General features: G+C 34.8%; 1 long non-coding RNA gene across 1 annotated transcript in view; it reads left to right on the top strand.

The window, feature by feature from the left end:
• LOC149137082 (uncharacterized) overlaps positions 1–25806 on the top strand; it is a 56303-nt gene extending 30497 nt beyond the window's left edge. The window contains exon 3 of the long non-coding RNA XR_016237898.1: positions 25632–25806. This is a non-coding gene — a long non-coding RNA (uncharacterized LOC149137082). The remainder of the gene's footprint in view (positions 1–25631) is intronic.
• Positions 25807–26695: the final 889 nt, after the last annotated feature.

Raw genomic sequence — 26695 nt, 5'->3', positions numbered from 1 at the left:
CTCTTCTCTCTACCATTATCTTCACTACATCAATAAACCAGATCATTCCATTTTATCCACTGTATCAAATTTGCAGCCCCAAATATCTATAAATGAGAATACAATCATGGCTAATCAATCTTATCTGGCTGCATTTAATCATTGAGTCTATCTGTAATATGTCTAATGAAAACTGGGCAAGTGGCCAAAAATAAAAATATAAAAAAAAAAATAAAACAACTTTGCTCTTTGCAGGTCCAAACCAAAGAATTGGCAGTGTTTAATCAGAACTGAAAATCACAGCCATTTCAGAAGATTTTACCCTATCATAAACAAATCAGTATTAACTACAAGTATGTTATAGAAATCCCACCGACATCCCCACCTCTCCAGAGCATTGATCCCTTGAGAAAGAAAGCCATTTTGTTACCCCACTGGAATGTATCTACTGATCTATCACTGTAATCCTCACCCCTGCAAACCTCCATGTGTAGTGTATATGGAATTAAATAAATCTTTCTTTATGAACAGATCTGCAAGTTGACTGTAAAGAGAGACTAAGCTGTAATGAATTTTAATCACCTGATAAATACTTTGTTGATGAGAACTGGACAAGTTACACACACACACATAGACACACACACACAAACATATATATACACATGTATATACATATATATATATATATATATATATATATATATATATAGATATATATATATATATATTTATATATGCATGCATACACACACAAATATATATGCATACATATTATATACATGCATAAATAAGTGTGCGTGCGCGTGTGTGTGTGTGTGTGTACATAAAAACTCCTCCTTTCCAGGCCATCTCCTCCTCATCGTTTTACTATGTGTTCTCCATGCTCACATAGATCAGCCAGGTTTTCAGCTATTAATTTACATGTTGAAGAGTAAATTCTATTATCTGTGGCAGACCTACACATCCCTTGCCAGCCAACCTAGAAAAGTGGTCTTTGACTGGTTATTATATTTGCATTTGGTTGTGTGTGTCTGTACATGCCTGCATATTATTATTTATGCCTTCTATACATATATATGAGTGTATGAGATTATGTTTTATAACTCCTGATAGATATCTGGTTTTTTTTTTTTTTTTATGAAGAAAAACTTTCATGGTTAAATTTAATTGAAGCTTCTTCAGGGGATAGTATAAGAAAGAATGGGGAAGCGAAACTATAAAGGCCCTATCTGAGGTCAGCCAGTGATCTACACTGAACAGCAGAAATTTTTGAAATATGCTTTCAGTCAGTTTAAATGTAAATCAACTTATAAAAGAAATCAGTGTTTCCTCAAAATTTTAATAAAAGCTTTAACTTATTGTTTTAAATTATTTAATGATGAAAATCTGAATAAAGTTAATTAAATAGAACTTAGACCTAATTATTTTATTTTATTTTTTTAAAACTGTCAGCCTAATCTTATATATACATATTGACTTCATCAGTTCTTTCATTGAAGTGAATCTGTAAACAACTCATGAACTGTAAACAAATTCACTTAGAACCAAGACAGGATTATTTCTGCAAACAAGTCACCAAATAAAGAAAATCTATACAGCTTTTCTAACCCACACCAACTTGCAAACAAGACCTAAACACATCATCATCAGGATCATCATCATCATTTAATTGTCCATTTCCCATGCTGGCAAATAAATGAGATATATGGCTACTTTGGGATTTATTTAAATTTTTTTTCTCTTCTGTAGAATTCAGACTGTCCCTAACAAAACAATGATGCTCTTTTAATCAAGTCATGTTAGCTCTTGTGGTTTGTAGCTATCTGAATTGAATGAGGTATGCATATAACTATAAGTGTGCTGTGTATGTGAGTGCATGTTGATAACCTGTACTCAAGTAGTTGGTGAACATATGTTAGTCCACAACTGTATGTGTACTTCATTACTTGTTATAAAGTAAGATGAATAATATTGTACTCAAAATATAACAAAACGAACTAAATATTACAACAATTTGAAACTGAAGTGTGAAGTGGTGAATTGTAATTTCAATTACCCCTGATGCAAAGTAAATTGTCTGTACCACAATAAGTGTGCTAAGGCAAAAAGAGCCAATCCACAACAATGAGCCAATATATATCTATGTCACCTGGTAGAGTCCATAATGTGTTTTTCTCCAGATGAATCAACATGAGCTTAAATAATCAACATCACATAATCAAATTGTGTCCACAGATTGGATGACAATAAACAATGTTTTGTGTTGAGACAACTGGGGTCGTCTCATTACTATTTATGTATGTGTGTGCATGTGTATTCCATATGTATATATTGATTGTGTGCCTGTGTACCTAGAAGTTTCCCACAGAATCTTTGAAATGTTTTGAATTTTTTCTTTGTATCTCTCATAGATTGCATTTGAAGAATGCAAATCAACCTGTTTGTTCTCTTTTGGAGAACCTCAGTGTTTTAATTTTTTTTTTTTATGCAGATCTGTTGTTACATAGTTCAGTGAATTTATGATAATAAGGAGAAATGAAAATCTATAACCTGAATATAAGAACTGTTGGTTTCTCATTGGTTCACCATCGATGTTTTCATTTTTAAAAATTTTTGATGAGATGTTCACACCCACTAAGCTGTTCCCTGACCAGTTACGACAATGACCAGCCTATTGTTGTTTTCGTTGGAATGTTCTACTAGCGTTCTTTATTCTTAAAATTATGGATATTTTCTGCTTCTGGTGTGACTTTAGTTATGGCTGTCAGGAGAGTGTCATGTCTCAAATGATGGTACTATCTTGTAAATATTTTTTGAAAGTTGCTGTTGATATGGGAGATATCTTCTATCCTGGTATGATTCAAACTGTCACTTTCCATTGCTGTGTGGAGGTCTAGAAGCACTCTAATCATTCTCATTCATCAAGTAGTTAGTAGTCATCATACGTTTTTGAATAGCAAGAGTGCAGTTTTTGAGATGAGATGTGATATACTTATTGCTAGTCCAGGAGAGGCTATTACTCTTGTCAATGTAAATGGTATTCTCTAGCTTCTCATATATGTACCCTGCATAACTTTCTGCAGGCATTGTTTTATTCTTTTATTTGTTTCAGTCGTAAATTCACCGACATTGATGGGACAAACACAAACACAAACACACACTAATGTATATGTACAGACGGAGCACAAATTTTGCTGATTCTATGTCTATTGGATTTTTTAAATATATGTACTCTTTTACTTGTTTCGGTAATTTGACTGTGGCCATGCTGGAGCACTGCCTTTAATTGAACAAATCCACTCCAGGACTTATTCTTTGTAAGCTTAGTACTTATTCTATCGTTCTCTTTTGCTGAACCACTAAGATACGGGGACATAAACACACTAACATCAGTTGTCAAGTGATGGTGGGGAGACAAACAGCGACAAGCTTATATATATAAATATATATATATATATATATATATATATATATATACAATGGGCTTCTTTTCAGTTTCCATCTACCAAATCCACCCACAAAGCTTTGGTTGGCTCAAGGCTATAGTAGAAGACACTTGCTCAAGGTGTCATGCAGTGGGACTGAACCTGGAACGATGTGGTTGGGAAGCAAACTTCTTCCTACACAGCTATGCCTGTGCCTATATATATATATATATATATATATATATATATATATAGTAATTAGAAAATGGAGGATAATATGCTGTACCCAACGACTTGCAGACAGTGTATTCCGTTGAATTAATTAACTTATTTTGTAACTAAAATGACAAAAAACCACAAAATACAAATGTTTATGACAAACCATGTTCCCTTAGTGGGTTGAATCCTCAACCCACTAACTCTCTTGCCTTATCATCATCATCATCATCATCGTTTAAAGTCCGCTTTCCATGCTAGCATGGGTTGGACGATTTGACTGAGGACTGGTGAAACCGGATGGCAACACCAGGCTCCAGTCTGATTTGGCAGAGTTTCTACAGCTGGATGTCCTTCCTAACGCCAACCACTCAGAGAGTGTAGTGGGTGCTCTTACGTGTCACCCGCACGAAAACGGCCACGCTCGAAATGGTGTCTTTTATGTGCCACCCGCACAAGCCAGTCCAGGGGCACTGGCAACGATCTCGCTCGAAAATCCTACAGGAGCCAGTCAGGCGGTACTGGCAACGGCCACGCTCAAAATGGTGCATCTCATGTGCCACCCGCACAAGAACCAGTCCAGGGGCACTGGCAACGATCTTACTTGGCTTGCCGGGTCTTCTCACGCACAGCACATTTCCAAAGGTCTCGGTCAGTAGTCATCGCCTCGGTGAGGCCCAATGTACGAAGGTCTTGCCTCACCACCTCAGCCCAGGTCTTCCTGGGCCTACCTCTTCCACGGGTTCCCTCAACTGTTAGGGTGTGGCACTTTTTCACGCAGCTATCCTCCTCCATTCTCACCACATGTCCATACCAGCGCAATCGTCTCTCTTGCACGCCACAACTGATGCTTCTAATGTTCAGCTTTTCTCTCAAGATACTTACACTCTGACGGGTATTCACATTGACATTACACATCCAACGGAGCATATACATATGTATTATGTATATACATATATATATATATATATATATGTGTGTACATTCTCTGTTATATTAATTTGGGAGGGTCAGTCTGCCAATGATAACATAAATAGTGGCAACTGCGTTAGTAATTGATTATATCATACATGCCTTTCTACACAACTATAATCTTTACAGTGCCTTCTCCAAGACTGCTTTGGATGTCAGGTACTTATAAATCAAAGAAGCTATGTGTCTATATTTAACAAGTATGTGTGCACGTATGTATACACACACACACACACACACACACACACACACACACACACACACACACATATATAGTAGAAAGAGAGAGAGAGAGAGAGAGAGAGAGAGACCCACAGAGGAACCAGCTACTGAAATCAACAGACTTACCAATTACTGAATCAAACTTCTCCATTCCAAGCTTCAGTAACATACCTTACTCTCATTCTTCCTTCCATGACAATAGTATTTCCCAAGAGAAAGACTTTTTAAGTAACGGCAATGGTGGATTCATTTCACAAAGCTTTGGCCATACCTATCGCCCATATTGATGAATTTTGTCATTCAAACAGAACATCAAACCACCCGAAAGATTAAATTTGTCACTTTATTATTGTGCTAAATTGTATAAGCATGAAATCTAATTTAAGATTGCTATCATAAAATTGTTGTTCCCTTTTGATAATTTTACCATGTCATACTTTATTGTTTTATGTAAAGAAAGAGGAGTAGTGTGTGTGTGTGCCTTTGTATGTATATAAGCATGGCTTAATGGTTAGGGTATTTGACTTATGATTGTCAGGTTGTAGGTTCAATTCCTGGCAGGACTTTGTGTCCATGAGTAAGGTACTCTATTTCAAGTTACTCCAGTCCACTCAGCTGGCAAAAATTGATCGTACTCGTAATTCAAAGGGCCAGCCTTGTCATATCCTGTGTCCTTCTGTGTCTCCCTAAGAACTACATACGGATTGGTTGAAATACGGTTAGAATTCAGTTGGTGCACTCACCAAACCATGATATCTAAGCCACATGCTGATTGGTCAAAATACAGTTCATAAGATATAGCCTGTTGGAGCCCATCAGAGGTTATTTAAAGGATAAATCTAACCATTTTACTACAGTTGTTAATTGTGGAACACAACTGTTACAACATAAACCTGATAATTGTGTTACACAAGAAAGTACTAGTTTATTTCAATATTGTAAAAATTGCAAATACTAAAACATGAAAATCAAAGTTGGAATTTCATTGATTAACATATATATTAAATAAAATGAGATAACAAGGTCAAAACAATGTGATATTTCTGGGACATTTATATAGAGAAAGGTAGTCTTACAGTTTACAACTGAAAGACTACCTTTCTCTTTATAAATATCCTAGAAATATCACACTGCCTTGGCCTTGTTATCTCATTTCATTTAACATACATACACTTACACACAACCTGCATTAGACTCTTCACTCCCACTATTATTGAACCGGGAGTCTAACTGCAGTCCTTCTGTAGCACTTACATAGCCTAACCTGCATCTTGGGTCTTCTGGATATCAAAACCCCTCATATTATATATATATATATATATAATTGAGATTCAGTTGAATTAGGTACTTAAACTGAAGCACCAAGTCAGTCTGGTATTATCCGTACAACTCAAAGTAAGGTGAATAAAATTAAAATAAGTAACAGGATATCAAGAAGTGATGCAGTACGACTGTTTCAAGCAGCTCCATTTAATTGAGCAATGCAATCATTACATCACTTTAAATGCAGAGCTATCATCAGCTGCACAAATAAATTGATGTAATGATTGCATTGTTCAATTAAATGGAGCCACTTGAAACGGTTGTACTGCATCACTTCTTGATATCCTGTTGCTTATTTTGATTATATATATATATATATATATATACGTACATAATAGATAGATAGATAGGTTATACTGTCTGCCAGCTGGATGCCCTCCCTAACGCCAACCACTCTGAGAGTGTAGTGGGTGCTTTTACGTGCCACTGACACGAAGGCCAGTCAGGCAGTACCGGCAACAGCCACGCTCAAAATGGTGTATTTTATGTGCCACCTGCACAGTCCAGCGGCACTGGCAATGATCTCGCTCGAATGACTTTTCACGTGCCACCAGCACAAGTGCCAGGAAGGCGACACTGGTAACGATCACGCTCGAACGGTGCTCTTAGCGCTCCACTGGTACAGGTGCCATCACAATTTCGCTTTCCCCAACAGGTCTTCGCAAGCCGAGCCGAATCGGTTAGTCCAACTTCAGTCACGTGGGAGTATTCAGGATTCTCCTATAACTCATACTATAAAGTGTGTTTTTTTTGTTTTTTATGGCAGTGATATAATATCAGTGTAAAATTGCAGTGGCAGCTATTGACAAACTAGTGAACATAATTATATAGCAGCAGAATGGCAACCTGAGTGATACAAAGCACTTAAAAAATGGACAGGGAAATAAAAATTGTAGCCAATGTATATTTGGGACATGATTTTATAGAAATGGTTATGTAATATGCATGCCTTCATTTTTTAATATACTCTGTGCAATATCATATGAAGCAGATAGAAATTTGATTAACATAATCAAACTAGGGATATCATAAATGACATCTTTTCCATAGTTTTTTTCTTTTATTTTCATGTATTAATTTTTGTATGTTTGTATCATATGAATTGGAGGCTTTTAATAAGGATAAACTTTTAAACATAAGGTAGGATGTGATGCCTATTTTTCATCAGGGTTGAATTAGGCATGACATATGTACCAACGACAGAGTTTGAACTTTAAACCATGAGTCAGTGATCAACTGCTTCCAGCCATCAGCTATTGAACGTTGGACAAATTGACTGTATAAATTATTATCATCCATTAGGAATAATCTGCTGCAATATAACAATCAAGCTACATTGATTTCTCTATAACAGAATGTGAAAAAGGAAAAGTGGAAGCAATGAATTCTGGGATTGAAACAAAATGCTTCTTTGAAAGGTTAGGAAACAGTCTCCTGAAAACATGTCCAATATAAATTGGTCATTACTGCTTCAATCCTAAACAGGACATAGGAAGTCAAGAAAGATATGTTACAGGATTTGTTTTTATTTATAAGCCAATTTATGTAAGTATCTGTGTGAAAAATATGAATTTGTGTAGATTATCAATACATTGGTAACCTAGCACCACTTGGAAAGACAGACTTCAGCTAGTAGAAAGACTTATCTTTCATGATAACTGACAGTGATTCATTTGTTTTCTGAATCGCAGTGAGCACTTGGCGCATTATACAAGTGGTAAAACCAATGTAGAGGTCATTTTTATTGGCCTCATGACACATCTCCCTTGTTGAAGACGGCAATGATTAAGATTGTACATGTGCATTCACTCACTTGAATTGTCGGTAGATACAGAGCTGTTGTTTGTGTTACCCACTTCTCTCTCCTCCCAACCGTCTCTCTCTCTCTCTATCATCTCACATATATGTATATATACCGCTTCTACTATATTTCTTCTATCGTTCTCCCTCTCTTCCACACATGTTCACAAGCATTTAGTCCTGGTTGCAGACATAACACAAACCTCTGGCTTGCAGCTTGTCAATGCCAAGAGATAACTTTATCAAACATGGCTGAAATATAGTAACACTTGACTCCTACTGCTGCAAGATGAGAGACGTGTGCACATAGTTTTAAGTGAGCATTCATCAATACAACAACACTGTCTCCTAAGTGTACAACATTTAGGACTATGACAAAAGACAAGTGAATGTGTAGGGTGTATGGAAACTTGTAAAAGTGTGCATGCGTGTTTGTTCTTGTACATATTATTTATATGAAATATAATATAAAATTATATGGTATGTATATCCCAAAATAATAAATACACAGAGATACAGGAGTGGCTGTGTAGGTGCAGGAGTGGATGTGTGGGAAGAAGGTTGCTTCCCAACCATATAGTTCCAGGTACAGTCCCATTGCGTGGCACCTTGGGCAAGCATCATCTACTATAGCTTTGGGCTGACCAAAACCTTCTGAGTGGATTTAGTAGATGGAAACTGAAAGAAACCCATCGTGTATATATACATATCTATCTATCTATATAATTTATCTATCTATCTATCTATATATATATATATATATATACATATTTGTTTTGCAAGATTTTTGATGTGAAATCGTGTGTTGAAACAGATGTTGTTGTACTTGGGGATGGTCATATTGCCAGTTTAGCCAATAAAAACACACGCACTGTATATTTGGTGTTAATTTTCTTCAGCTTTATATTACATTAATCTTAATCTTATTTCGGCCAGAGTTCTTTCGTCACACTTCTGTGACCTCATCAGTGGTCCTTTGTTTCCTTCCTTCTTATGTGTGTCTCACCTTGCTAAATATCAGCCATTTTGTATTTTGTATTCCTATTGTATGTGTCTACCATAGATTACTTGTATTAGATACTGAACTCTGGCTAGAAACTAAGAACAATAAAACCAGAATCCTCCATTCACACTATACAAAATCTATGGCCTCCAAATACCTGATCCACCGGAACTCGGCTATTGCGGACAATGCCAAATTCAACATATTGATGGCAGACCTCGTCAGAGTAATGCGAAATGTCTCCTGCATGTGCGACCCTACAGAATTAAAGAGACATATACAACATTTCGTCCACCACATGCAGTTCTCAGGTTACAGCCATAAAGAAAGGATCAGGGTATACAAAGGAGCTATGAAGAAGTTTGAAACAATCAAACGCAACGATAGGAATGGGATTTGCCCACTCTATAGGAGCAAATCATGGAACACCATAGAAAGGACTAAGAAGAAAATAGGGAAGGCAAGCTCATGGTACGATAGCCACAAGTACCAGAGCGTCATGTTCGTCGACACCACCCCTAGAGGCGAACTGGCGTACCGCTTTAGAAGGGCCCTAGACAAACTTAAGCTAAGAATTAAGGTTGTTGAAAGGCCAGGCAACCCTATTAAATCCCTTATCAGTAGAACATACCCTTTCAGTAGAACCCCCTGCATTGATAGGAACTGTATCATATGTAGATTTAGCCCACAAACGAACTGCAAAACCAGAAATGTGGTCTATAGTATAAGATGTACAGAGGGACGATGCAGAAATAAGACAACGACATATGTAGGCGAAACAGCAAGGAGCATAGGGGAGCGGGCAAACGAACATTGGAGGGAACTTAAGGAAGGGAAGAACTCATCAGTTCTGTACCAGCACGCTGAGCAAGAACATAGAGGCTCAATCAACAACATAGAAATTAAAATCTTATCTACACATAGCAGTGATGCAGCACTTAGACAAATTACTGAAGCTACACACATAATAGAAGAGAAACCTAGCCTGAATAGGAAACTAGAATGGAACACTAACACACACCACTAACAAACCACAAACCACAGCATGTGACAACATGTTACCCATAAACCAATAATAATATGAACAAAGTATAATACAATACATAGATAAACAAATGGAATTAAATACTACACACGTTAACAAAATTTAATTAAACACAAAAAACACACACACACACACACACACACACACATGAACAAATAAATAAATAAAAACAAATACAAACGAACACGTATTAACAGAGTATATAAGTGATACAGACACTCCCCATACACACATGCACTTACAAAAGACACAGACACATTGAAAGACACGCATGCGTAGACACATACAATAGGAATACAAAATACAAAATGGCTGATATTTAGCAAGGTGAGACACACATAAGAAGGAAGGAAACAAAGGACCACTGATGAGGTCACAGAAGTGTGACGAAAGAACTCTGGCCGAAATAAGATTAAGATTAATGTAATAAAAAGCTGAAGCAAATTAACACCAAATATACAGTGCGTGTGTTTTTATTGGCCAAACTGGCAATATGACCATCCCCAAGTACAACAATATATATATATATATATATATATATAAGTATGTGTGTAGTCGTGTGTCTGTGTTTGTCCCCCCATCATCGCTTGACAACCACTGTTGGTGTGTTTATGTCCCCAAAACTTAGCAGTTCAGCAAAAGAAATTGATAAAATAAGTACTAGGCTTACAAAGAATAAGTCCTGGGATTGATTTGTTTGATTAAAGGAGGTGCTCCAGAATGGCTGCAGTCAAATGACTGAAACAAGTAAAAGAAAATAAAATAAAAGAATATATATATATATCAGTACATAAATGTATATATGTATATATTTATGTGTCTGTCTGTCTGTTTTATCAGTCATTTGACTGCAGTCATTGCTGGGATGTTGCCTTAATTGGTTTAAGTTGTACAAATGAACTGCAGTATTATTTTTTTATAGTCTGGTGCTTAAACACTAAGTTACAGTGACATAAACAGGCCAATACTGGTTGTCAAGCTATGGTGGATGACAAACATCAACACACACATGCACACATATATATGCACACGCACACACACACACACACACACCTACGCTTGCACACAAATATGCACACATGTATGTATATATGATGGGTTTCTTTCAGTTTCTATGTATCAAAACCACTCACAGGACACTAGTTCAGGGCCAAAGTAGAAGACACCCAAGGTTCCACACAGTGGGAGTGAACCCAGAACTATGTGATTGGAAAGCAAGTGTGTGTGTGTGTGTGTGCGTGCGTGTGTATTTTTATTCATTAACATTTTAATGATTTTTTTTTCAAGCCTAGCATCTAATAGAAATCTATAAATATTGATTTCAAATGTTTTTTTAGCACAAGGCCAGCAACTTTGGCGTTTTGGGGGCATAAGTCAATTACATCAACCCTAGTAGTCTGGTACTTATTGTATCAACCACAAAAGGATGAATGGCAAAATCAACCCTGGCAGAATTTGAACTCAGAGCATTCCTGGTGTGATAACAATTCTGCCAACTCACTGCTGTATAGAGATCTATAAATATTGGCTTCTACTTTTGTCACAGGGCCAGCAATTTCAGGGAAAGAAAAAGTCAATTATATCACCCCCAGTGCTTAACTGGCACTTATTTTGTTGACTCCCAAAATATGAAAGGTGAAAATTGAGTTCAGCAAAATTTGAACTCTGAACATTTATGCAGTTCTATATTTGAGAGATGAGGAATTATGTATATTATTTACATCATTTACATTTGACAGATATTTGTCCTCATCTTGGTTGTTGTTAATACGTTTCAGCTGATATACCCTCCAGCCTTCCTCAGGTGTCTTGGGGAATTTTCAAACCTGGGTTCTCATTCTTAAGGTATTTTTCAATGTTGTTATTATTATTATTATTATACAAGTTTCTTTCAGTTTCCATCTACCAAATCAGCTCACAAGGCTTTGGTTAGTCTGAGTCTATAGCAGAAAACATTTGCCCAAAGTGCCATGCAGTGGGACTGAACCTGGAACCATGTGGTAGGTATGCAAGCTACTTACCACACACCCACTCCTGTGCCTGTATATATATATATATATATATATATATATATATATATATATATATGTGTGTGTGTGTGTGTGTGTGTGTGTGTGTGTGTGTGTGTGTTTGTGTGTGTATATATATATTTTAAAAATTCTATCAGTCTGTTTGAGTCAGCTGAGCACTCTCACTCAAAGTGTCTTTCTCATTTAATAGAAATTTATTTATTTATATATTCATTTATTTATCAATGTAGCCTATGAAATTGAGGTTGGGTAGGATTGTGGTACAAGAACAAACGCCAGTTTTTGAAAAGAGGTGCTGTTGCTTCTGACTACTACTAAGACTAATAATATTATAAATCACACGCACACACACACACACACACACAAAGATATACATATATGTATACACACACACACTTACGCATATATATATACATACATATATAAATACATATATATGTATCTATATATATATATGTGTAATATATATATATATGTATATATATATATATATATATATATATATATATATATATATATATATATATATATATATATATATATCATTGAACTAAAATATGTGATTGTGCAGACCATTAATAGGAATATATTGGATTCATATATATGGGCTGCTGGACAACAATGGCATTTAAAAATTTGGTAAAGGGTATTCTAACTTCACAGACAACATGACACAAGATTGAAAGAAAGTGTTTTTTGGTATCATGTTCTAATTTTCTATAGATGATTATGCTGATGATGATGGTGATGTTGGTGGTATTTGGTCATCTCTGTTATTCTCATGCATTTATAATAGTTTCTGAATTGGATTTTAATAATTAGATAAATAAAATTTCCAATGCCACTGACAATGTGTTCATTGATAAATATATTTACACACTCATATGTATGTATGGAGTACTCGTTTGAACTATGGTCTTCCAAATCTCATACAAGTAATGCCGCACACAGCACACACACACATGCAAATAATTCTATGTATTATATATGTAATTATATATGCATTTGTGTGTGTATGTGTGTGTATATATGTGTGTGTGTGTGTGTGTATTTAAAGTGCAGGCATGGCTTTGTAGTAAGAAGATTGCTTCCCAGCCACATTATTCCAAGTTCAATCCTACTGCATGGCACCTTGGGCAAGTGTCTTCTATTATGGCCTCAGGATGATGAAAGCCTTGTGAATGGATTTGATAGCCAGAAGCTGAAAGAAGCCTGTCATATATATATATATATATATATTTATATATATATATATATATATATTTATAGGAGTTGGACAAAATAATGGAAATACCTAGCGTCATAGCATCATAATTTTGAAATATCTATAAAACCGTCAAAAGCTTGTTTCTTTTTACGGCTTTTGAATTATTATTAGTGTTGTTTAATATGTTTTGCTAAAATTACTGTTTCTTTGTGGATATCATCAGAAAAAGGAGGTAATTAAAATTCATTAAAATGACAGATGTATTGGACTTTCAAAGAGGTCAAATTGTTTGTGTTCATATGGCAGGTGCTAGCATAATGAAAACAGCTGAAATGTTTGGTGTATCAAGAAGAACTGTCACGAAAGTAATGACAGCCTTTGAGAAAGAGGGAAAAACCTTCTCATCGAAACAAAACTCCAGAAGAAAACCAAAATTTTCAGATAGGGACCGTTGGACTCTTACGTGAATTGTTAGAAAGGATCACAAAAGTACAGCTCCCAAAATTACTGCAGAGCTTAATGGCAACCTCGAGAACCTAGTTTCCACAAAAACTGCTTGCCGGGATCTGCACAAAGTCAGATTTTATGGGAGGGCTGCAATCAGAAAACCACTACTTTCAAAAACAAACATTGCAAAGCATTTAAAGTGAAGTAAAAACCAACAGAATTGGTCCCTAGAGCAGTGGAAGAATGTTATTTTCTCAGACAAGTCATCCTTTATCTTATTTCTGACCACTGGCCAACTATACATGTGGAGACTGCCAAAAGAAGCATTTGACCCAGGCTGCTTTCTTCCAACTGTTAAACATGGGGAGGATTTGTGATGATCTGGAGAAATCTGCTGGCCCAATGGTTTCCCTTCATGGTAGAATTAATAGTCAAGACTATTTAAGCATTTTATCTGATCAAATTCATCCAATGATTGTAGAACTGTTTCCAGAGGGAAACGCAATCTATCAGGATGATAATGCACCAATTCACACAACTAAAGTTGTTACTGAATGGCACGAGGAACATTCTAGTGAAATCGAACATCTTATCTGGCCAATACCGTCCCCAGATCTCAATATTATTGAACATATATGGTGCATTTTACAAAAACAAGTAAGGAGTTGATATCCTCCACCATCATCACTACAAGAACTGGAGACTACTTTAGCTGAAGAATGGACAAAAATTCCTTTGGAAACAATTCAAACTTTGTATGAGTCCATACCTTGAAGAATTCAAGCTGTAATTACTGCCAAAGTAAAATTAATTTGTTTGAAATTTTAAGGTGTTTCCATTATTTTGTCCAAACCCTGCATATCAATGAAATTCCAATTAACTCTGATTGACATTTTTTATTATTTGCAATCTTTACAATTTACAATATTGAGATAAACCAGTATTTTCATACGTTGCGCTATTAACAGGTTTATATAGTGATAGTCATGTTCAACAGTTGACAACAGTAGTCACTTGTGGAACACGACTGTCACTACATAAACCTGATGATTGTGTAACACATGAAAGTACTAGTTTATTTCAATATTGTAATATTGTAAAAATTGCAAATAATAAAACGTGAAAATCAGACTTAGTTGGAATTTCTTTAATTAATATGTATGCATATATATATATATATATATATATATATATGTATGTATGTATGTATACATACACTACTTGACAACTGGTATTGGTGTGTTTATGTCCCTGTAACTTAGAAGTTCAGCAAAAGAGAATGATAGAATAAGCTCCCAGCTGAAAAAGATAGTACTGGTGTTGATTTATTCAACAAAAATGTCTTCAAGATGGTGCCCCAGCATGGGTGCAGTCTGATGACTGAAATAAGTAAAAGATAAGAGACACATACACACACACATGGTTATATATAGTATGCACACACATGCATATGTGTGTATGTATGTGGTTGCATGTGCTTGTGTATGTATATATTGGCTTTACTCATGTATTTATAAATATAAAAGAGAGCCTTTAGGATATTCATCTTCCTCTATGTATTCTGTATATATGTTTGTATAAATATGTATTTACTCACATAGACTGATATATAGTTTTCTTGGAATTTAGACATCTAATCCCTTTCCAATGTCACGAGATATCAGTGAAATTCTCTTGTGAATGGGGTCTTTGCTGATGATTCGCCATGATTTATTTGAATCCACAGCCATCACATTTTATACTGATGCCAGTCTGCCAATCATAATATAATAACTTCCTTGTACTGCTATTCATTGTCAATTCATCAAGTTCCTTGAGAGACAGCTTAACAGCTTTGTTGTTGTTTGATATGCAAGCATTAAAGCTTTCAAGAATGCAATTAGTAAATCTCATGTCCTGCACATTTTATATATTCAACCAAGGGAAAATAACTGTGTGATGTAAAACACTTCAGCTTTCTAAAATGTTAAAATATATCAACGTTTTCATATTAAGTTTCCAGTTTCAACTAGGTTTGATTCTCCTTAGTTTATCAATATAATAAACAATCCTTCCTCCACTGAGGTAGTTCTGCTTTGTGGCTAGGATATTTGGCTCATGCTTATAGGGTCATCTATTAAAAATCACATTTGTGTGTTGAGTCATTTGAGCCTTCTCACTTAAAGTGTCTTTCTCATTTAACATAAATTAATTAATTTATTTATTTATGTATTCATTCATTTATTTACTTACTCTTTTACTTGTTTCAGTCATTTGACTGCAGCCATGCTGGAGCACCACCTTTTAGTCAAGTAAATCGACCCCAGGACTTATTCTTTGTAAGCCTAGTACTTATTCTATCGGTCTCTTTTTGCTGAACAGCTAAGTTACGGGGACATAAACACACCACCATCGGTTGTCAAGCGATGTTGGGGGGACAAACACAGACACACAAACATATACACACACATACATATATACATACATATATATACATATATATACATATATATATATATATATATATATATATATATATATATATATATATATATATTCATATATACGATGGGCTTTCAGTTTCTGTCTACCAAATCCACTCACAAGGCTTTGGTCGGCCCGAGGCTATAGTAGAAGATACTTGCCCAAGGTGCCACACAGTGGGACTGAACCCAGAACCATGTGGCTGGTAAGCAAGCTACTTACCACACAGCCACTCCTGCGCCTATACTTATTCATGTATTTATCAATGTAGCCTATGAAACTGAAGTTATGTAAGATTGTGGCACAAGAACAAATGCCAGTTTTTAACAAAGATTCCTAGTGATGCACTGTGTCCTTGAGCAAGAAATTTTATTTTTTGTTGCTCCACTCACTTCAAGCATAAATAGTGAAATCCCTTCCAACAATTACTGGAGGGTCATCAGCAGTTCACCTGACCTCATCAATGTTTCCTTTGTTTAGGTATTGAATATATTTGTCAAGATGGCTGGCACTGCATTACAATACCCCACTTAGTACTTCCTCTGGTGTTGTGTGCCAACTTCTTTCCACTATCCAACACAAATCAGTGTCTGCCCTACAAATATATCTCACCGATCTTTACACATCTAAAGCCCAAATCAACCATCTAACAATGAATCTCACAAATCTAGCCTTCAATGTCTATTACTCTGCCCTCCAATCAACTCTGTCTCTTATTTTTTCAGTGTTGATGAAATAAAGTACAAGACAAATACTGAAGTTGAACCACTATAGTCCCAATGTCTATGTTAGAATCAATAATAATAACAATAATAATAATAATAATAATAATAATAATAATAATAATAATAATAATCATTGTTATTATTATTATTATTATTGAGTGAGAGAGCAATGCATGCCATCAAAGTGACACTGGGGTAAAATATACGAAGCCCATTATACCCATCATGACTACCTGTCTGATAAGGGTACACCAGGCACATGCATCACAACCATATGTGCGTGACATGGTGATCTTATATCAAAATAAACAGCGCATGACCTCGCAGGTGGGGCCCAGTTAGAATTTTCTTCAGGTTGAGTAGCCCATCCCTTTCAAAAGGTCCCTGAATAAGGGTTGTTTAAGGATGTTGAGCAAAACACCCATGTTTTCAAAGGTGAATTATCCAAACCCCAAAGAATTCCTTTCAACACATGGCTATGATGCTCCCCCACTACTTCTGCTCGTGATCAGAGATGCACATATTGTCAGCCACCAAGGGACATGCTCAACTGGTTAAGGTCAAACAACTGACAAGCAAATCTGTGGTATTAAGCAGAATATTTGCTGTAGCCCATCTTTTATACCAAGACAAAACAATGTACATGGTAACACTTCCAATCAATTAAGATCAGAATCCATGAGAGCCACTGCCTGGTACTGCATCCGGGCATTTATTATTATTATTATTATTATTATTATTATTATTATTATTATTATTAAGGGTGGTGGATTGAAAGAATTATTAGGTCACAAGAAAGATGTTTTGCAGTTCTTTCCTCATTATGTTCTGAGTTCAAATCCCTCCAAGGTCAAAATCTTTCTACAAAATTTCAGGCCTTGAGTCAATAGTAGAAAGAAATATAATCATTATTATTATTATAATTGTTGTTATTATTATTATTATTATTATAATTATTAAGGTGGCAAGCTGGCAGAATCAATAACATACTGGGCAAAATGCATAGTGGCATTTTTTCTGATTTTACATTCTAAGTTCAAATTCTGCTGAGGTCGACTTTGTCTTTCATCCTTTTGGAGTTGATAAATTAAGTACCAGTCGAAGACTGGGGTCGATGTAATCCACTTATCTCCACCCCTGAAATTTCAGAGCTTTTGCGTGTAGTAGAAAAGATTATTGTTATTAGAATAAGGTGGTAACACACCAGGCAAAATGCTTAGAAGCATTTTACCTGTCTTCATGTTCCGAGTTCAAATTTTGTTGAAGTCAGCTTTGTGTTTCATCTTTTTGGGGTTGATAAAATAAGTACAAGTTGAACATTAAGTACTAGTTAAACATTGGGGTTGATGTAATCAACTTCCCCTCTTCTGAATTTACTGGCCTTGTGCTGAAATTTGAAACCATTATTATGATTAATAGCGTAGTATATATTCCTTGTAGTTTTTATTCAGGCCATTTATATTTTGTGTTCAAATCTTACTGAAGCCAGTTTTGCCTTTCTTTCTTCCAGGTTTGATAAAATAAAATCCTGGTATCACTTTAATTGACTAAATATTCCTCTACAAATTTTCAACCTTCTGCCTGCTCTGTATAATTATATGCAAATCACACCCATTTTGTGTTTACAATATTTTAGCTTCAGCCACTGACCCATATGTAAGAATCATGTTACATTTCATGAATGCTGTTTGCAGCTTCACTGGCAATTGCATTTAAATTATATATGCATTTAGTTGAAGCAAGTCCAGTTATTGCTAATACAGTTTAACCAGGTCCTGGAACCATAGACATTATAGCAACATATTTATATAATCTATGCCCAGAACAAATAGACCAAGCAGTGATTTTAAATATCACTCTTCACTGACTAAATGACTGCTGACATACTTAGCATCTAATGGGATTACAACTGGCCAGTAGAGAATGAAACATATGTTTTGCACACATGATAGGTGTGCGTGTGTTTTCAAATATATGTGTGTGTATATACACACACGTATGTATATATATATATATATATATATATATATATATATATATATACATACATATATGCACAAACATGTATATACACACACGCACTCATCCATACACAGATATATATGTATGTTCATGGCATTGTGGTAGGATAATATAAACATAATATAAGCATTCACAAACTGATTTTAATGAACTTTATTAAAAATGCATTTATAATATCCACACAATGATTTCATGAGTCAATCACTATTCCAAGTTCACTGAGATAAGGCTAAACTGCATCTAGTCATGAATCTTGCACAACATCCCAGATGATGTGAGGAAGTTTTAAGAAATATTTTATCCACTTGTATCACGCTTTTATTTTAATAGCCATGCAAGTGTCAACAAACCCATTTGCATATAATTCACATATCCAAGTCATGTCTTTCACTAATTTGAAACTGTTTGGCATATTTTGTTTCTGGTGTTCTCTTGGGTGTTTCTATTTTTTTGGCTTCTGCCACTCCCTCACTATCTTTTTGAATATGTATAATTCTCTCTCTCTCTCTCTCTCAAAACTGTCAATATTTTCCTGCATCATCATCATCATCATCGTTTAACGTCCACTTTCCATGCTAGCATGGGTTGGACGATTTGACTGAGGACTGGCAAGCCAGAAGGCTGCACCAGGCTCCAATCTGATCTGGCAGAATGTCTACAGCTGGATGCCCTTCCTAACACCAACCACTCTGAGAGTGTAGTGGGTGCTTTTACGTGCCACCGGCACAAGGGCCAGTCACATGGTACTGGCAATGGCCATGCTCAAAAAGGTGTTTTTTACATGCCACCTGCACAGGAGCCAGTCCAGCGGCACTGGCAACAACCTCGCTCAAATGATTTTCTAACGTGCCACCAGCACAAGTGCTAGCAGGCAACGCTGGTCACTTGGCCACTTAATTTGATGCTTGGCCACTAGGTAAAAGCACTGGCTCAGGAACGAAATTTGTTTAGGCAATGCAAACCTAGGCCCCAAACATTTTTACAGACAAGGTCTTATTGTTTTTTCTTTAAATTTATTTTTGTCCTTTGAGAAGAAACCAAACTACAAGCTACTTTTTACAGCTCACTTTTAACTCATTGTCTTCTAAATGAAAAGTAAGTAGGGGTGCAAATTTTGATTTTGCACACACCATAGATTTTAGATGTGCTTTCATCCCCTGCACCTCTTATTCCTGGGCCCATAGGTGGAAGGCCATCAGATTGCTTGTGGAAGTTACTTCAAGGTGACTGTAGATCAGGAGGTGTGTGCCATGGAAGAGGGTACTGTTACCAGAGTTAGTACTAATTGGACTTGTGCTGGGGTTTGGTTGCCTGGGTGAAAATGTCTGATGTTGAAAAATACCGAAAGACCCCAGGAAACTTCATTGTTGATGCTCCCAAATGCATCAAAATATGATGTACGGAAAAACTTGCTTTTAGTACTCATGGATTAATTTTTTGTCACATTTTAAGGTGGCAAGCTGGAAGAACCATTGCACTCTGAGAAAATGCTTTACAACTTTCCAATGGGAATTTGGCAGTGCCACCTCTCGCCGAACAATCATTCTGTGCTGATGAAGAGAAATAACCCAGAAATTGCGATACACAGATATTGTTTTGAGCTGAGTTGGGGTGCTAGATACTCTTGTTCGAAAATATAAGGACATAGATCATGTCGTATAGCCAGATGGAGACGATGTCTCCTGGGGCTAAATTACATCAATATTCGTCCTAGACCAGGACTGCCATGTTATGTTAGCAAATAATCTTTACTCCAAAGTACTGTTGCTGAATATCTCACGTTGTGAGATTTACAAATAGTAATTTTCTAACTTTTTGTCTGTCTTAATGTTCTGAGTTCAAATTCCACTGTGGCCGAATTTTCCTTTGAGGTAGTGAGTTGGCAGAATCATTAGCACACTGGGCTACATGTTTAGTGGCATTTTGTCAGTCTTAATGCTTTAAGCTCAAATTCTGCCAAGGTTGACTCTGCCTTTTATTCTTTCGAGGTTGATAAAACTAGTACCACTTGAGCACTGGAGTCAATGACATCAACTTACCCCCTACCCTGATATTGCTGGACTTGTGTCAAAATCTGAAACCAACTTTGGTTACATTTTGCTATCAAAATAGAACATGCTGTTTTTGGTAATTTTGTCTACAAATCAGTAGACAAAGAGGTAGGAAGTTGGGACCTATATGAATAATATAGTATACCGTTCAACACAGATGTGTGGCTAAGAAGGTCACTTTACAACCACGTGGTTTCCAGTTCAGTCCCACTGTGTGGCACTATGAGCAAGTGTCTTCTATTAGAGCCCTTAGCCAACTATTGCCTTGTGAGTGAGTTTGGCAGAAGGAAACTGTGTGGAAGCCCATCATGCATATATGTGTGTGTGTGTGTGTGTGTTTGTGTTTCCCACCTTCTTCCCTACTGCTGACCATCACTGTAAGTTTCTTTTACCAGTCTGGCAAAAGAGCCCAGCAGAATAAGCACCAGACTCTTAAGATTTAAGCACTGAGATTGGTTTGTTTAACTTTCAAGGTGGTGCCTCCCAGTGTAAGACTGAAACAAATAAAAGATAAAAAATGTATTAAGTGGCTAAGCTTGTGGTCCACATATCTCACACTATGCTACTGACAGCAGCCTTCATCAAAGTCATTCTAAATTTGAGCATTCCCTGTATGATGCATCAGGGGTTACAGTATCTAATGTACCCACCTTTTTTTTTAAGGGTGTAGCTTTAGGATGATTTGAGATTCCATTGTTCATTGCTATTGTTGTCATTGTTGTTGTTATAACTACCCTATGGAATTATTTTTGGAGGAAACTTACTTTAAATGTGTAGCTTATTTCAGATTCTCACACTTGGATACCTGTAATCTCACCTCTTACATAAAGCAGAAATAATCACAATAACATTATTATTATTTAAATACTATCACTTAATAAGTGTGATATCTGTTATAACTTTGGTCTATGAAAAGACTGTTAAAAGAATTTGTGGTTTCGTTACTGTTTCTTTTTTTCCTTTGACACAATCAAGGAAACATGCATTGTCTCCCTTCATATTTCTATTAAATTCATCCATAAATTATTGATATAATCATAAGATAAGATGTGTAAGATAGATAGAAAATTTCACCTTCATTGCAGGTGTTAAATGTGATTTCATGCGAGATAAATAGGTATAAATAAATAAAAATAGAAAGGTGAATGAAAACGATTGCTTGGATTTCAACTCATGAAAGGATATGTAACGAAACTTAAGGAAATTTGATTGGTGGTTTAAGGTGTGATTTCAGTATTCAAGGTAAATGACTGTAGAGTCTGATGTTGGCTTATAAAGTGTATGAACAAAAAAGAAAAAAAGAAAAAATTAACCCCAAAAAACCAAGGGTGTCAGTCACAATGTTGCCAAATTTCATATTCATTAATAAGATTAGTGTAATGTGTCAGCTAAAATTATTTTCTCTTATCCACTCCATCTCAGACTCAGACAGGGCTGGTCTCTTTGATTATCAGAAGAATGCTATTTAATTTGTGATTTGAAGTTTTAATTTATCTGGTGTTAAACAGCTGTAGAAGTTTTGGGGTAAATTTTTGTTCTTTCAGGCTCTACTGACCTGACTAAGCAGACAATAAGCATGCAGTCTAAGGCAATAGCTGAAAAAAGCTTGAGCACACGATCATTGTTTATCAACTTCATCATCAGCATCATAGTGTGTCAGAAACTGACACACAAACCAAGCTACAGGACATATTGTTTGGTGAAGACATAAAGAAACATGTGCTTTGCCCTTATATATGTATATATGTGTGTGTGCATGATCAGACATGTGTATATTATATATATATATATATATATATATATATATATATATATATTAAATATATATTTTTTTGAACCAAAAAATTTGGTAAAAAATATAGTATCTGTTAACAATCTTAGCTCTATTTAAAGTTGATATATATATATATATATATATATATATGTATGTAAATCATCAGTAAATCATAAATCTGAAAGAGAAGCATACTCTAAGCTATAGAGCAATAGAGTAACTAGATTAAAGATAGTTATGGTTGGTCTATGGGGTGACCCAGGGTTTCACGTCCATAAAGTGCTCAGCTTTACATTTCTTCAGAACCTAATGGCTGGTGACCTACACACTCACACACACACACACACACACAAACACATATATTGCATTAAAAGTCAGATTGAGTATTGCTTGCTTGCAATGTTACTCAGGCAAACTGGCGCATAATGGGAAAATACTATGAATTAAGTTCCCACTAAAATGTAAATTCAAGTGGAATGAAACAAATTTTGCGTAAATTGGATAAGTAGTTGTGAAGATATTAAGAGCTTTTGGGGGGGGGGGGGGGGTAAATACACGAAACGGTGAATAATGGGAAAAGTCCCTGAAATTAACTTGATCCTGAAACTAAAATAGTAATTTAAATTTTTTTCTTAATGGTCTGTGGATCTGCAGGTACATTCTACTAAAGTCTTCTATCTATAAAAGAGTAGGATATGACATAATAGCCACTGTCAAATGTTAAGCTTGTCTATTTATTCTAATGGTCTATAAAACTATACTGATAAACAAAATATGTTCTACGCATAAAAAACAAGTTATTTAAGAATCTCTCTAATTATATAATTACTTATTCATAATTATGCAATGATTATGATCTGTGTTATTTTGCTTAAGCCATCAAATTCTATTTATAATTGTTAAATTCATCATCATCATTCCTATTACATCAATTTGTTTGTAATACTTAAACAATAAGAATTTTAATATTGTCATCTTAATAAAGAGTAGCAGAAAATTGAAGAGGGGAAGTTGTTATGGCGATGTCTTTGGTGAGATATATAGTAGAGCTGGTAGTGGTAATGGTGACTGTAATGATGGAAATACTGATAATGAGATATCATTTAATAGAACTCTCACCACTGTTCTCCCTCTTTCGCTAAATTTTGTTATACTTTTCATAATAATCATTAAGATAAATATTTAGAAGTTTCTCCCTAAAGAATATCTCAAAGACAACGACTGGTGCCACCACAATACTCTAAAACTATGGAATCTTCCACATGTTTTCATCTCTTGCCCTTTCTTTCTCTCTTCTTCTGTTTTTCTAGCCAGCCCAGCAGTGCTTACATCAGTAATATCTTTGTAGCATTTTCTAAACTATATAACCCTTTGATTACTTTGAAGGTTTGATTCTTTCAAGTAAGTCTCTTATATACAGCCATTTATATAATACACACATACATATATATATATATATACATACATAAATTTGTTTGTGTGTATGTGTATATATAAAAATGTGTATATATATGTGTGTATATATATATATATATATGTTTATATGTATATATGTGCGTGTATGTGTATATGTATATATATATATAAATATATATATGTATATACATATATACATGCATGTTTATATACATATATAAACACACACATATATGCATATATATTTACATACATATATATTTACATATGCACACATATATGTATATATGTGTGTGTGTGTGTGTGTGTGTGTGTGTGTATGTCCATATACTCATATATGTTTGTGTCATGTTATTGACACTAAAGTTATATATTTCAAAACAAGAAATTTTTCAGAATGGGTAGAAATAAGAGAAAACGTTTTCTTTTATAGATTTTATCTCAATAAAAGTATTGTTTTTTAGTTCTTTAAAAAAATTATTTTGTCTTTTATTTCCAAACACTTCAGTAAGAATTTCACAATTGTTTTCAAATATATTCAAATGTATTCCCATTTTTTAAAAACTTTTTCTCTTTTTATTTTTTTTTTTTTTCCAATTTCATTTCTGCCCTTTACTTTAAAAAAAATATATTTACATTTTTGAAATTTTTGAAAAGACAGAAAAATACCTTTTTGAGTGAAGTAACTATATAATTTAGCAAGTGCATGCACATGTATACATAAATGCATATGAACACACACATGCTATATATACATATATGTATGTTCATATGTCTGTATGAAGCCACTGAAAATTCCGTCTTTGCTTCATGTGTGTGTGTCTGTGTGTATGTGAGAGAGAGAGAGAGAGAGAGATGAAATAATAAAATATCCTTTCTTTTGAATACAGTATTTTTTCTTTTTCACTTTTGTTGATTTTCTTGTCATTTTTGGAGTGCAAGTACATTGTGACATCAAATAAAGCTTTCTTTAATTGTTTGATGAAATGGCTGCTAACAAAATTGATTTCATATATATATATATATATATATATATACACACATGTAATATATATATATATATATATATATATATATATATGTGTGTGTGTGTGTGTGTGTGTGTGTGTGAATACATACACATGCATACACACACACATATATATGTGTGTTTGTATGTGTGTAGAGGTTTTCAAGTAAGAGATGACATCTTCCAGTAAAAATTGCATATATATGTATGTACTTATTTATAGCTATCATGTATGTGCATTCATATATATATATATATATATATATATATATATATATATATATATATATATATATATATATATATATATATGCATGTGGGTATGTATATACATTTATGTGAGTATCTGTGTATATATGTGTGCATGTGAGCTTGTATATACAGGAATGTATGAGTGTGTCTATGCTGTGTATGTGTACCTGTGTGCTTGTTTACATTTGTGATTCTCTGAAAGCTGCTGAGCTACAAGTAATGACGAAGTTCTCATTTCTCCAATTAACAGACCGGCTGCAGCCTGTGAGTCTTCAAAGACATGTGGAATAAGGGATACTTTGCTGAAAAAGGCTGAAGTTTAGCAACAGAAAGAACATGTGGCCATAAAATAATGCCTCAATAATATATTCTTCTAATTCATGCCAGCATAAAAAAAGATGAGTATAAAAATGGAATCTTTTATATATTGGTGTTATCTATCTCTCTATCAACATACACATGTATATATGTGTGTGCACTCACTCACATACTCACACACACATACACATGAATATATATATATATATATATATATATATATATATATATATATATATATATAAAGAACGAAGAATGGAGTTAAGGAAATTACTTTTATAACATTGTTTACAATCGATCAACAATTCACATTTTGTCCAATCTTGTGTCATGTTCTTAATATTTCATGAGGTAAATGTCTAGATTATGTATCCCAACCATTACCTGCTATTGATATACACAATATATAGGACAGCAAAGTAGCAGAATCTTTAGCACACAGAGCAAAATGCTTTGTGACATTTCATCTGCCCTTATTTTCTGAGTTCAAATTCTGCTGAGGCTAACTTTGCCTTACATCTTTTCAAGGTCAATAAAATAAGTACCAGTTGAACACTGGGATTGATGCAAGTGATTCACCGCCTCCCCTTCACTTGCTGGTCTTGTGCCAAAATTTGAAACCAATATACACTTATATATTCATTGGCCTAAAAGCTGCGCTCTGTGTTGACTTTTATGCTAGCTCCTGTGGACAGCTAATTGTATAAAATATTTGTTAAAATATTTTGTATATTGTAGCAATTTATTGCTGATAGATAAATTTTGACAACAAAACCTTATATGGACCCCCCAGGGACACATGGATCCTGGATGTGAACCACTGTTCTAAAGCAGCTAAGTTTTTCAACTAATTTTTCATACCTTACCTCAAGTTCATTAATATTGCTCATGTTTCTTCAGAGAGGCAGAAATATCAAACGATTCTATTTTTTGACTTTATAAGACTGAGCCAATTTTTTTCAATAGTAAGCTCTTTATGGACTAAATTTGCAACCC

Source organism: Octopus bimaculoides, chromosome 2 (genome assembly GCF_046866305.1).
Source record: "Octopus bimaculoides isolate indiv1 chromosome 2, ASM4686630v1, whole genome shotgun sequence".
In the NCBI taxonomy this organism is placed as follows: Eukaryota; Metazoa; Mollusca; class Cephalopoda; order Octopoda; family Octopodidae; genus Octopus; species Octopus bimaculoides.
This window is presented reverse-complemented; position numbering and strand designations above follow the sequence as displayed.